A 14,890-nucleotide genomic window follows, 5' to 3' on the forward strand; every position below is an offset into this window, starting at 1 on the left:
ATAATTAGTTGAATCAACTCATCATGTAAACAGAGCACACTGGAGAAGATGTAAAAAGATGTGCTTTTCAGCTCTCTGGAAGGGTGTGTGGCAGTAGTTGTGAGTTGGGATGGAGGGAGAATGTCCAAATGAAATCCAATTTACATGTTAGGGGAAGGGATTGGAGGTGTAATGAGATCTGATATCTCTATTGGTATAGGATAGTCATGGCTTTTAATAGATTATCCTGGTGTCCATATAGATATTTACTGAGACATTGATTTCCTACTTTTTTTGTCCCAGGGCTCCATTCTATTCCCTAATGCTGATGGGCAGAATGAGAAGCCAACGCTCATTACCACAGCTGACGTATAAATCAAGCGCATGCCAAGGAACTATGGAAGTGATATTCAAACTCTCCCACAACTGTAAAGAACAAGACACAAATGGCAAAATATTCTTCTTCTCTCTGGATAGTATAGTAATATCCCTGCTCTCATTAGACCGAATAATTCTTCACATACCTCTTCTCAAACTGACCGTAGCAGCTATTGCTGATGGTACAAAAACACAAAGTTATATCCTATCATCACTGAGAATCTTGCAGTCACCTTTTACCAGGCAATCAGAAATCCCTTTTGACCAAAATATTCTAAAATTCCAAACTGAGCTGGGGGTGAATGGGGATCTGCCTAAGTACGGAGGGGGGGGGAGGGATGTAAATTGTCCAATATAATCTAAGGTTATTGGAAAGAGACATATTGATGATTTGTTGTATTCAATGGTCTTATAGGCCCCTTCCAACCCTGCTATTCTATGATTTATTAATTCATTAAGAAAACATACATCCCACCTCTTTGCTAAAAAAAAAAAAAGCCCAAGGTGGTTGACAACATTCAAAATACCATAGAACTAGAAGAACAGTTAAAGACATAAAAAGTGACACAGTGTGGCACATAATTAAAATATCAGGTTAAGCATAAAACCCAAAGCTAATGAAAAGCCTCCTAAAATAAATCATGTTCACCAGATGGCAGAAACTAAAATATGAAGAGCCCAGATGAACCACCAGCTGGGGAGATTTCCATAACCAGGGTGCACCCGCAGCAAAGGCCCTATTCTGCTTCTGCATCCCAACCAATCTGGCATCAGCCCACCTTGGCAAGCAAAGAAAGGCCTTTCCATTGGATCTTAGGGTATGGGCAGGATACCATGGGAGGAGACAGTCCTTTAGTATCCTGGACCTTTAGGGCATTCTTGGTAATGGTATTTTATTATTTATTTATTTATTTATTTCTATACCGCCCAATAGCCGAAGCTCTCTGGGCGGTTCACAAAAATTAAAACCAAACAGCACACAATAAAACAATTTAAAATATATAGAACATTAAAACCACAATATAACAATACAACCACAATAAAACCTAGCAGCAGTGCAGGAATTTAAAATACAGATTTAAAACAGCAAAGCTAAAAATTTAGAAAGCTAAAATGCTAAAATGCCTGGGAAAATAAAAAGGTCTTCACCTGGCACTGAAAGGAATACAATGTAGGCGCCAGGCGAACCTCACTAGGGAGCTCATTCCAGAGCTGGGGTGCCACAGCAGAAAAAGCCCTCCTCCTAGTAGCCACCCGCCTCACTTCCTTTGGCAGGGGCTCTCGGAGAAGGGCCACTGATGATGATCTTAAGGTCCGGGCAGGCACATATGGGAGGAGGCGATCCTTCAGGTAACCTGGCCCCAAGCCATTAAGGGCTTTGAATGTTAACACCAGCACTTTGAATTGGGCCCGGAAATGGACTGGCAGCCAGTGCAGCTGGAAAAGTACTGGCGTAATATGAGCTCGCAGGCCAGTCCCTGTTAAAAATCTTGCTGCCCTATTTTGGACCAGCTGAAGTTTCCGGACCGTTTTCAAAGGCAGCCCCATGTATAACGCATTGCAGTAATCCAGACGAGAAGTTATCAGAGCATGGATAACTGTAGCTAGGCTATCTCTGTCCAGATAAGGGCGTAGTTGGTATACCAGCCTGATAAAAAGTGCTCCATGCCACTGAGTTCACCTGTGCCTCAAGTGACAGTTCTGGATCCAAGAGCACCCCGAAACTATGAACGTGATCCTTTAGGGGGAGTGCAACCCCCTCCAGAACAGGTTGAATATCACCTAGCCGGGCAGACGAACCACCCACTAACAGTACCTCCATCTTGTCTGGATTGAGTTTCAGTTTATTAGCCCTCATCCAGTCCATTACCATGCCCAGGCACTGATTCAGAACAGCCACTGCCTCACCTGGTTTTGATGAGAAAGAGAGGTAGAGCTGGGTGTCATCTGCATATTGATGGCACCTCAGCCCACACCTCTGGATAACCTCCCCCAGCAGTTTCATGTAGATGTTAAACAGCATGGGGCATAAAATAGAGCCCTGTGGAACCCCATGGCACAATTGCCATGGCACAGAGCAATAATCCCCCAGCACCACCTTCTGGAATCAGCCATCCAAGTAGGAGCGGAACCACTGTAGTGCAGTGCCTCCAACTCCTAACCCAGACAACCTATCCAGAAGGATACCATGGTCGATGGTATCGAAAGCCACTGAGAGGTCCAGGAGAATCAACAGGGTCGCACTCCCCCTGTCCCTCTCCCAGCAGAGGTCATCCCACAGGGCGACCAAGGCAGTTTCCATTCCAAAACCAGGCCTGAAGCCCGATTGAAATGGATCTAGATAATCCGTTTCATTCAACAGTGCCTGGAGCTGTCCTACAACCACCCGCTCAAGCACCTTGCCCAGGAAGGGGATGCTGGCCACTGGCCTATAATTGTTAACATCCTCTGGGTCCAGGTTAGGCTTTTTCAGGAGTGGTCTAATTACCGCCTCTTTTAAAGCGGCAGGCACCACTCCCTCTCTCAAGGAGGAATTTACAACCTCCTGGACCCAGCCGGACATCCCCTCCTTGTTTGATGTAATAAGCCATGAGGGCAAGGGTCGAGCACACAAGTGGTCGATCGGACTTGGCCAATCACCTTGTCCTTAGGGGTGGACGAAAGTCACTTACCTGTCCTCGAAGGCCGTTCGCAGTGGGGGGGAGCACTTCGCTGCTCCCCCCGCGAAGTTCAGGCCGGGGGGGGGAGGCTTCCCGCCTCGCCCGGCCGAAATTCAGGCCGGGGAGGAGGCGCCTCGCCTCGCCCGGCCGCGAACGCGAACGCGAAAGTAAAAAAAAAAAACGCCCCCTGATAGGCTACGTGACGATTCACGTAGCCTATCACGGCTAGATCTGCAAAGTCAGCCGTGATAGGCTACGTGAATTGTCACGTAGCCTATCACGGGTGACTTTAAAAAAAAAGCGCGTACGCGAATGGCGGCCCCCATAGGGAGCCGCCATTCGCGTTCCTTATTTAGTGGCTGTAGTCTACGTAAATGTTTACGTAGACTACGGCGAAAATAAGGGCAACGCAAATAGCGTTGCCCTTATTTTCGCCGTAGTCTACGTAAACATTTACGTAGACTACAGCCACCAAATAAGGAACAGGAATGGCGGCTCCCTATGGGGGCCGCCATTATCCGTACACTCTTCTTTTTTTTTTTTTAAGTCACCCGTGATAGGCTACGTGACGATTGACGTAGCCTATCACGGCTGACTTTGCAAATCTAGCCATGATAGGCTACGTGAATCATCACGTAGCCTATCAGGGGGTGTTTTTTTTTTTTTCCTTTCATTACAATGGCGGCGGCGGCAGCCAGTCAAAAGATCGGCTGCCACTCCCGCCTCGCTCGAACACCCGCCGAACCGCTGGCCGGACCAGCCACCGGGAGGGACATTCGCAAAAGGTAAGTCCCGTCCCGGGGGGGTGCGGGGTGCGGGGGGGTGCGGAGGATTTCTCTCCGAAACTTGTTCTGGGGGCCGAACGCGTTGGCGCTCGGCCCCCCGAAGTTTCGGGGAGAAATTCTCCGCCATCCCTACTTGTCCGCATCCTCAGGCCTCAGTAACTGAAACTCATCCAATAAAACTGGACCAGACGGTGCTCTGAACGCCTCTACCAATGGAACTGCATTAATGGTGGTGTCCAATTCATGACGAATCTGAGCGACTTTATCCTCAAAGTGCCGTGCAAACTCGTCACAGCGTGCTACTGAGGGTTCTACCATCTCTCTCCCTGGCCCAGAATGTAACAGGCCGTGAACCACTCGGAAAAGCTCCGCTGGACGACACTGAGAAGATGCAATGCTGGTGGAAAAGAACTGTCTCTTTGCCACCCTCACCGCCACAGAGTAGGCTTGATAGTGGGCTCTTACCTGTGTTCGGTCAGACTCAGCACGAGTTTTCCTCCACCTGCGTTCTAGCTGTCTCCCCTCTTGCTTCATTGCCCTCAGCTCAGGTGTATACCAAGGAGCTGGCCGGGCTCTGCTCAGAGGGAGAGGGCGCTTGGGCGCGATCGTGTTAACCACCCGAGTCATCTCTGCATTCCACAGAGCAACCTGGGCTTCGACAGGAGCACCAGCCATACCACCAGGAAAATCCCCCAGAGCCCTCTGGAATCCATCGGAATCCATTAATCTCCGGGGGCGGACCATTTTAATAGGTCCCCCACCCTTGCAGAGGGGAAAGGACGCCAGGAGTCTAAACCTCAGCAGGAAGTGATCTGACCATGACAAAGGGACAGATGTTAATTCCTCCACTTTCAGATCACCATCCTCCTGCCCAGTCGAGAAAACCATATCAAGTGTGTGTCCTTTTATATGTGTTGGGCCGATGACATGTTGGGACAGCCCCATGGTTGTCATGGTGGCCATGAAGTCCTGAGCCGCCCCAGTTACAGCGGCCTTGGCATGGAAGTTGAGATCCCCCAGGACCATCATCCTGGGGGTCCTCAACACCAAGTCCAAGACCACCTCCGTCAGCTCAGGCAGGGAGTCTGATGGGCAGCGGGGTGGGCGGTACACCAACAGAATCCCTAATCTGTCCTGGGTACCCAACACAAGGTACAAACACTCAAGATCTGCACTCGAATGAGCAGGAAGCCTGGAGAGGGAGACTGAATTCCTATAGACCACGGCAACCCCCCCTCCCCGACCCTCAAGTCGGTGTTGGTGCTGCACCGAGTACCCAGGAGGGCACAGCTGGGAGAGAGTGACCCCTCCCAGTTCCCCCACCCAGGTCTCAGTAATACATGCCAGGTCAGCCCCCTCATCCACAATCAAATCATGGATGAGGGAGATTTTATTTTGGGCCGACCTGGCATTCAGCAGCAGCACCATCAGACCCGAGGGCAGACTGGTAAGGCTGCCAGGAACCATCAGGTTGGGGGAAGAACCAGAAGAGGGGACAGCTGTAAGGTGTCTAGCCCCTCTTCTCCTCAGCTCAGGCCTGTTAATCTCCCAACGCCATACCTCCCCCTGCCCGTGACCACAGTTATAGTGGCACCTCCCCGACCCCCTGAGTTGCCCAATAGTCCTCCCAGGCACATATTAAAATGTTAGGATATAAAATGCACAACAGTTTAAAAGAATATAAAAGATAAAAGAGATAAAAGAGAACAGCAGCTAAGAAGGAGCAGATAAAGTCCATGTTTGCCCCTTTCCCCTTGTCTTTAAAGCTGCTGCCCTCTGCTGCTGCTATTTGCTGCTGGTATTGTGGCTGCTGGTGTCTCTGGAGAGGCAGGTGGGTAGATCCTCAGGTCCTACGCGACTCCAAGTGCGACGCTAAGTGCGCACTTAGCGTCGCACTTGGCGCGACGCCGAGGCGCACGCCGAGGTGCTGCCTTTGGCAGCCCCGCCTTAAGTACCTGTGGGCGGGGGCAGAAGCAGGCTCAGGCTCAGGATCACCCGGTGCAGCTGCTGGCTGGTCCTCCTTCCCCAGGCTCCTTCCCGAGCAGCCTCTGGCAGCCCCGCCTTAGGTACCTGTGGGCAGGGGCAGAAGCAGGCTCAGGATCAGGATCCACCTGGTGCAGCTGCTGGCTGGTACTTCCTTCCCCAGGTATCCTTTTTGATTGATGTGATCTCTGTCTCAGTACACTGACATTTTTCTAATCAGGGTGCCATATGTACAGTAAATGCAATCACCACAGTCTAACCAGGCAAATGCACACATGAAAGCCATCATCCACACAGATGGATACAGATGTAGATGTGCACCCAGATTGCAATGCACAACCAGCCCTATTAAACTGCCCAGATGTGCATTCCCATCTGTATCTGGGCATGGGTCTCTTGTTCTTGCAGATCACTAGGACTGGAGTGGAGCCAATGAGTTTATGTTCACCAAGATGATGGTATGATGACTTCCTCTTCTAAACTAGCTCCATGCACCCAGCCTTGGCAGCTGGATCAAGGAAAGGAATCATAGAATCATAGAATCATAGAATCATAGAATCATAGAATCATAGAATCATAGAATCATAGAATAGTAGTGTTGGAAGGGGCCTACAAGGCCATCGAGTCCAACCCCCTGCTCAATGCCCTGTGTGTAGTACCCATTTGTGCGAATGGAATCCAACAAGGTGTGCTCATACTCTGCATCCATATGTATCTGGCCCCTAGCTGGGTTGGACCACAAAACCCATCATATGTATCATATTTAAAATGGCAGTCTAAAAATGGGAGTGGCACAATACAGGTTGTGAAAAAATGTAAAGAAAAAAACCTGGTATGCAAAGGTTAACTTTTCCACTTATTTGCTGTTCTTGGGGGACAACTGATGCAAAAGCGATGAAAAAGCAGTCAAAAATTCACAGAGGCAGTACAGAACTTACTTCCTTGTTTTCTAGGGATGTCACAGAATTCCACGAAGGATCTTGGTGAGGCCAAATGCCAGTGCATTCGGCCCCCTGAAATCCATCACGGAACGAAGCCCCCCCAACCCACGAAAGGCGCGCGGGACGAAGTCCCTGCCACCCCCAACCCACAAAAGGCGTGCGAAATGGAGCACTTACCTGCTCCCGTCCGCGCTGCTTTGCGAATGGTGGCCATCCTGTGGCCGCCATTCGCTTCCTCCTCTTCATAGTAGGGATGGCGGAAAATTTCTCCACGAATCTCCAGGAGGCTGAATGCCAACGCCCCCTGCCAATCAATGCCAATCTCCGCCCCCTGCACCCCCCGGGATGGGACTTACCTCCTTCAAATGTCCCTCTCGGCGGTGGGTCCCAGCAGCGTTTCAGCAGCGTTTCGGCGGGGGCGGCGGCCGGTCTTCCGACCAGCTGCCACCGCCACCATTACAAAGTAAATAAATAAATAAATAAAACACATGATAGGTTACGTAACGATTTACATAGCCTATCACGGCTAGATTTCCAAAGTCAGCCGTGATAGGCTACGTAAATTGTTACGTAGCCTATCACGTGTGTGGTGTTTTTTTTTTAAAATTTACTTTTTTATTTCGCGGCCGGGGAGATGGGGCGCTCCTCCCCGGCCTGAATTTTGGTGGCGAGGGATGGGGCACCTCCCCCCCGGCCTGAATTTCAGGGGGAGAACTGAAGCGCCTCCCCCCCACCGCGAAGCAAGCTGCGGGATCAGGTAAGGGACTTTCGTCCATCCTTACCTCATAGCCATGATAGGCTATGTAAATACGTAGCCTATCACGGCTAATGCAGGGACGTTATTTGTGTCCCTGCAGAGGCCGTGAGGCTACGTAAGTATTTACATAGCCTATCACAGCAGGGAGAAAAAAACCCAGCATACGCAAATGGCGGTAGCCGCTGCCATTTGCGTATGCTGGCTTTTTTTCCCCCTGCCGTGATAGGCTACGTAAATATTTATGTAGCCTATCACGGCTCAATACAGGGACGCAACTGGTGGCAGCTATGACAGCTGCCATTTGCGTCCCTGCAGGGCTGCCCAGCAGCTGGATGTCCAGCTGCGGGCGGCCGGAGATGGCCGGCGGCTCCACGGCTTGGCCGCGGAGCGGAGCTGGCCAGGCAGGATTCTGGGGGGGAGGACCGGATTGCCTCCCCCCCCGTCGAGGATTCTGGGGGGAGGGACGGAGCGCCTTCCCCATCCCCCCCACCGCGGATTGCCCGGCACGGAGCCAGGTAGGTGTTTCGTACATCCCTATTGTTTTCACACTGTGTAGTGACGAACAAGCTTTTCAGTAACACAGAAGCCTTTTCAGACTGGACATTCATATAGAAGTTGTGAGAGAGATGTTTCTGGGTGTAACCATGATGTTGAGACTGGTCTGCAGTGTTTTGTTTTGTTTAAAAAAAATCTTGAGATGGTAACCATTCTAAGACTGAATTATTATCTTGAAAACTGAAATGAATGTCAGAGAAGACTTAGAATGATGACACCACCCACCAACCTCCATTAAAAGATCCTCTGAGTTTCACCTAAAGCAAAATCTCCAATTGCTTTTGAAGGATGAGCAGAGATGGGGCACTACGTGGCCCTCCAGATGTTGTTGGACAGTAGCTCCCATCATCCCTCATCTTTGGCTATACTGGCTAGGCCTGATGGGAGTTGCAGTCCAGCAACATCTGGAGGACCACATGTTCCCCAACCCTGGCTCAGGCAAAATGTCTGATTGATTTTGTGGAAGCCAAAAGCATTTCAGTAAGGCAAGTAACATTTCTCAAGGAAGTTCTGAGCAGCCTAGAACAATCTTAACAAACCTACTGCTCTCCCAATATTTTGGACTTGAACTCCCATGAGCCTCAGCCAGCATGGCCCAATCATCAGGAATGATGGGAGTTGTAGGTCAAAATATCTGGAGGGCACCATGTTTGGGGAAGACTGACCTAGAAGGGTGATGGACTCTTCCTGTCTGGAGGTGTTCAAGCAGATCTGGGCAGCCATCTCTGGGAGATACTCTAGCTATGAGTTTTGTGCATCAAGTAGGGGGCTGGACTAGATGGCCCACAGAGCTTTGCCACAGTGGCACAGAGAGTAGTAACCTCAAGTCTGGATTATTGCAATGCAATCTATGTGGCGCTGCCCATGAGGCTGCTCCGGAAGCTGGAGCTAGCGCAGAACACAGCAGCTTGGCTGTTGTTGGGAGCTGCCCTTTTTCAGCATGTAACTCCTTTGCTGAGGGAACTGCACTGGATTTCTACCTGGCCAGGTTTAAGATTTTAGTACTAGTGTACAAAGCCCTAAACAACTTGGGACCAGGATACCCCAGAGAGCACCTTCTCCCTTACCAACCTGCCTAGTCACTGAGGTCATAGGAGGGCTTGTTCCTGGTGGTTCCGCATGGACCTATGGCCCAATTGGAGTCCACCAGAAGAAGAGCCTTCAATGTAGTCGCCCCTTTTCTTCGGAACTCCCTGCCTCTGGAAGTCAGGCAGGCACTAAGACTGCATTGTTTCCGGCACCTCCTGAAAACACTCAGCACTGTTCCAGGAGGCATTCCTTTTTATCTTTAGTGGTGAACACAAAAGATAAAACATTTGTGTTCACCACTCCAAAAACTGTTTTAGATATGGACCAGTATACAAATATTGTAAATAAATAAATAAATAAATAAATGTAGACCCTCTCCAACTCTATGATTCTATGCCACCAACAGTACCAGCCCAAGATGTGTTGCTGGAAGCAGAGTGCAAATGCTCCCCCCTGGCCCCATCCTTGTAGTGCACAGCACCTTAAAGTCTTGCTGTATCATTCAGACATCAGTTCCTATCTTTATTTATGGTGCTGTCTGAAGCAGGTTGCTTCATTCTCAGTCCCACCCCCACCCCCATCACAAATTTCACCTAAACTCAAAATTCAAAGCGAATTTCATAGAATCATAGAATCACAGAATAGTAGGGTTTGGAAGGGGCCTATAAACCATCAAGTCCAACACCCTGCTCAATGCAGGAATCCAAGTCAAAGCATCCCTGACAGGTGGCTGTCCAACCTCATCTTGAATGCCTCTAGTGTGGGAGAGCCTACCTCCCTAGGTATTTGGTTCCATTGTCATATTGCTCTAACAATCAGGAAGTTTTTCCTGATGCTCAGCCGGAATCTGGCTTCCTGTAACTTGAGCCCATTATTCCATGTCCTACACTCTGGGATGATCAAGAAGAGATTTGGAGGTCCTATTTGGATGAAGGTGACCTGGTGCCCTCCACATGTTCTTGACTATAATTCCCATAATCCCTAGACAGTATGGCCAATGGTCAGGGATTATGGGAGTTGCAGTACAAACCTTCTGCGGGCACCAGGTTGCCTAACCCTCCAAGGGGAACAAAAACCAGTTTGGGTGATCAGGGAAATTTTGTAGGGGTGTTTGTGTTGTATACCCTATTTTTTAATGTCTTTCTTTAAAAAGAAAAGAAATAACTTTGGAGATGAATATCCATCCTGTGGAAGTCTCCTGTATAACTTTCAGGCTCACATACAATGTTATGAACCTTGGTTAGTCTAAATAAAGGGATTATTTTATTATCCCTACAAAATTGATACTCCTTACACTTTCTCCTCCACAAATCCCAAGAATCCTTTTCTCAAAGCTTCTACTAAGCTCAGATGAAAGTTTGAGTCGACGATTTAAGTTAAAATGCCAAGATTTTTTTACCATTAGAAATACAAATGACCCTGTGCTCTCCTGTTTGATGCATACAAAGTGACTGAAGAATATTTTCCCTCCTCCATTAGCATTCCTGTAGCAGAGTTAGTTTAGAATGTTCCCCAGCCTAACAGGTTAAATGCTTATTATACCACTGTCTTTATTGTGGCATAAGGGTTCCCACTGTAAGCTGACTCGTCATGCAAATTTGCCAATTTATAGAAATATTCGTTGTTTAGAAAACAAGGCTATCCAAACACTATAATTACAATATGCACCAGCAGACATAACCCTGCATTAATGCCCAAGCTCCAGATACATTCGTCAAATACAGTTTTTCCCCCCTTCCTTCTCCCGTCTTTGCCTTCTTCTCAGGGTACTTTTAAGTTCAGGGACAGAGAACATGTCTTCATTAGAAACATTAACATTCACAGGCTGTAGTAAATTTTGACAGTGAAAAGGTCTCTGTAACCTTTAGTTGTGCAGAAATTTACTTCCCAAGAAAATTACAGCTGGCACTGTCTTAATTAATGCTAGCTTTCTTTTCTGGAAATTGTGGGCTTGTCAGTAAAAAAAAAAAAAAAAAAAAAGGCAGAAAGAAATTCCCCATATTTAAAAGACTGGACACAAAAGGCGGCTACAAATAAAGCCCAGCAAAAATTTCATAATATTGCTCTGTTTGGGGTTTTTGTGTTGTTTTTGTTTGACAGCAAGGACATGAAAAGATCTCATTTGATTTTTGCCAAATGGAGCAACATCCCTGTAATGTAAGAATCAATTTGCATTGTCTCCTCTCTCTCTCTCTCTCTCTCTTTGTTCTATCATTGCAAAGCATGCCTTTTTTCCTTCGGGTACTCTGTTTTAAAACCGATAGGTCAAATAGAATCTATAACTGCAATGGTGAGAGTGAGAAATAAAAGATGGCTGCATATTTTATTTATTTATTTTGGCTAGCCTTTAAAAAATCATAGGTTTCGGGGCGGTGATATTTTTATTATATGGTACCACCTTTTTCTCAGTTTTATGCATGGATTTTTAAAAAATCATCATTACTTTTTCTGTAAACTGTTTATTTCTTCATCTTGGTCTTGGCCTTCTTATTTTTCTTTCTTGCAGTATTTGACTCATGTGTGGAAAATACTTTTGTAGGCTTTCACACATGGAGCCCTAACTGAATGGAGAAATCACATATGTAAACAAGGAAGCTGTCTGAACCATTTTCCTTCTTGATCCAATGACTGATCACAATATTTTTTAAAACACTGGAATCCCCACCATGAACTAGCTGAGTCTACAGCTGTATTAGGTAGGGATGTTTGCGGAATTTGACCACTGCATGATCCAAAATAACTCAGTTGGCCTCTTGCGATGTTCCCGCCCAAGGTTCCATTTTTCCCCAGCCATTTCCTCTGAAACTGAGAACTAATCCCCTCAGGGACACCTGCTTCCACTTTGGGACTGCTGTACCCACTGTCCCACAGGCTTCAGCCCTTTTACTCTCTTTCCTTCTGGGTTCCAGAGAAACACAATACTCTCAATTGGTTCTCTCAACCCACTACAGAAGAAGTAACAAGGACATAGATACGATAAAGGTAGTGTAAAATCAAACAACATGTGGGAATTTGGATTAAAATAAAATAAAGATTTATTTAAAACATGAAAGTTATGCTCTTGTTATTAATCAATGCTTGTTCCTAACTTCCCTGCCTACTTTACCCCTACTAAAAGCTCATACACAAACCCCATGACCTAGATGTTGTTTCTTCAGTCCCTAAACCCTATCTGACTTCTAACTGTCAGCTCATCCCTTATATAACCTCAGAATCCTCAGACACGCACACACACTCAGCCCCCTCCCACCTTTCCCTCACTCTCTCTGGCATACTATTAAATCTATCTTACCTGAGTTAAATTTAACAATATATATAAAAAAACATACATAACATAACAGGCGCATGATACACCCCTCTTTAACTAAAATGTTGGTCAGAACTTACTTAGCAAACAGATTTGCATGCCTCTGAATATTTTGATTCAGTTTGGGGGCAGTTTGAATGCTTCCAAGTTCTTGGCTTTGTGGAGTCTACGACAACACATAGCCTTAACTCTGATTTTAAACTGGCAGGTTTTTTCATCATTACATTTCCCTGGTTTTTAAAAAGGAAACTTATTATTACAGTGCTCTGAAGAAAAAACCTAAAAAACAAAAAACCCACAAAGAAGTCATTAACTGAGTAGATGTGTACAAATGAATAGATATGTCCCTATATGTTCAGAATAGCTTACTTCTGAGTAAGCTTGGACAGGATTCCCACATAGCTTTTTCCCCCTTTTCCTCCCTCTCTTTGTCAGTGATCTATCAATCAGTGAGACTGATTCCCTCAGTCTTAAACATCACCTCACTCTTTTCTCAGTTGACAGTTTTCTGCTACCCCTCCTGCACTGTTAGAATGCTGGCTGGAATTCCTCTCAGAACACAGGAGTACTGGCAACATTCTAGCTTCACAGTGAAACTGAGCATGACTACAGGGAAGTCTGGGTTGTGTAAAATCTGTTCCACCTGTGTTTTGCAGATTGTCAGGTGCATTTCATTCTGTCGTCCACCCATCAACGGAACTGGATTTTTGTTTCCAAATTTGTTGAAATTCGCAGTTGTGTGAAAGTGCAATTGTGCACGCGAGAAAATGCATAAATTCCCTGAGATGTGCATTTTCACACTTTAGCCTATGGAGGGAATGTGCATTTTGGCTGTTGGTTTTTTTTTTAATTTTGTGTATTTTTCTATGGCAAAACTTTTGTACAAAATTTAGGAAAGTTAGAAAAATGGTCTGTAAGTTGGCAGAATCCACCCAACAGGAGAAGACGGAAGAGCCAGTCTGCCACAGAATCCATGGGTTGGATTCATGATCATCCAAACCCATTTGGTTCCATTGCGGATTTCTCTGACATCCCTACATGCTCAACATAAATTTGCCAGCAGTTGCTACCATAGGCTTTCATCAGGCAGAAAAACCTTGATAACTTTTAAACCATTGTTCAGGATTTCACCAAACCAACGAAAGGCACCATTCCTCAACAAGCCTGAATAATGTACATCAGTAGTTTCCCCCAGAATTGGAAAGAATTACATGATATGCCAAGCTGCAACTTGAGTAGAAAGTACAAGTGTGTCCATTTTCAGAACATTTTAACTTGCTGCATTTCTGGCACTTTGTCTTAAATCACTTTGAAATTCTGCATGATTGTAGAACTCATCAGTATATCATGGGTGCCAAATTTCAAATTATTAGCTGTACAGGTGTCATTTTTATAAGCATTATGATTTTGAGGCTTAGAATGGCAGAGCCTTTTTGTTGTTGTTGTGACTCACCTTAACTGAAAGGGAACTCCTGTGCCCCTTTAATTTTCTTAACTGTGATAGAATACCTGAATTAAAGAGCACTGGGGCTGGGTAAGGGTGCCTCTGCTTCTTTCTGTAGCAGCCCTCTTGCTGACTTGAAGAAGGCTTTGGTGGAAGGTGCAATTTGACTAAAGTAACAGGGCTGCGGCTGGTGGGTTCAATTGTGGACTCTCCCACTTCCCCTCCCTCCATAATTTGAGCAATGTCAATATTCCACATAGGTTCTTATATTCAGTGCTACGGGAGAAACTCCAACCATTGCCCACAATGGTTGAACAACATTTTTGGTGGTACTCAGAGTCAATAATAGGTGTCAGCTTTCAGAACATTTCAGGTTAAGTTTTCAAAAGCAGCACTTTAAATTAAGGTGTGATGCACAAATGCTTTATTCATAGTTGTGGAATGATTAGAAGGTGCCTCCACTTGCCTTTCCAACCCACTGCAAGCGATGTTATAAAATGCATTGCCAATAAAACTTTGAAAGAGGCGGCTGTGACAGCAGCAACAGTACAATAAACTCTCCCAACAAAACAAGGCTTAAGTATTGTTTATTTATTTATTTATTATTGCATTTATATCCCGCCTTTTTTCCTCTTGCAAGGCACTCAAGATGGCTTACATGATCCTCCTCCACTCCATTTTATCCTCACAACAACAACCCTGTGAGGTAGGTTGGGCTGAGAGTCTGTGACTGGCCCAAAGTCACCCAGTGAGCTTCCATGGCCGAGTGGGGACTAGAACCCGGATCTCCCAGCTCCCAGTCCAACACTCTTGCCACTACACCACACTGGCTGGGGTGCCAGTTGGATGTGTGCCTTTAATGGTTTATTTTTTATTTTATTTTTTGCAAGCATCTTTGAGTAGGCAATATAATTTAACAAATAATGCAATATTCATAAAGACCACCTTGATATGAAGCTGTTACAATGTTTAAGTGTATGCCCTTTTAACATATGTGCTGCATATCCCGAGTTAAGTCTGTGGAGTAGAGAAAGGCAACAGATAATGGAAAATTATGATTAGAAAAGATAAT

Source organism: Heloderma suspectum, chromosome 8 (assembly GCF_057233095.1).
Source record: "Heloderma suspectum isolate Gila_16-S chromosome 8, 16-S_ref, whole genome shotgun sequence".
NCBI lineage: Eukaryota > Metazoa > Chordata > Lepidosauria > Squamata > Helodermatidae > Heloderma > Heloderma suspectum.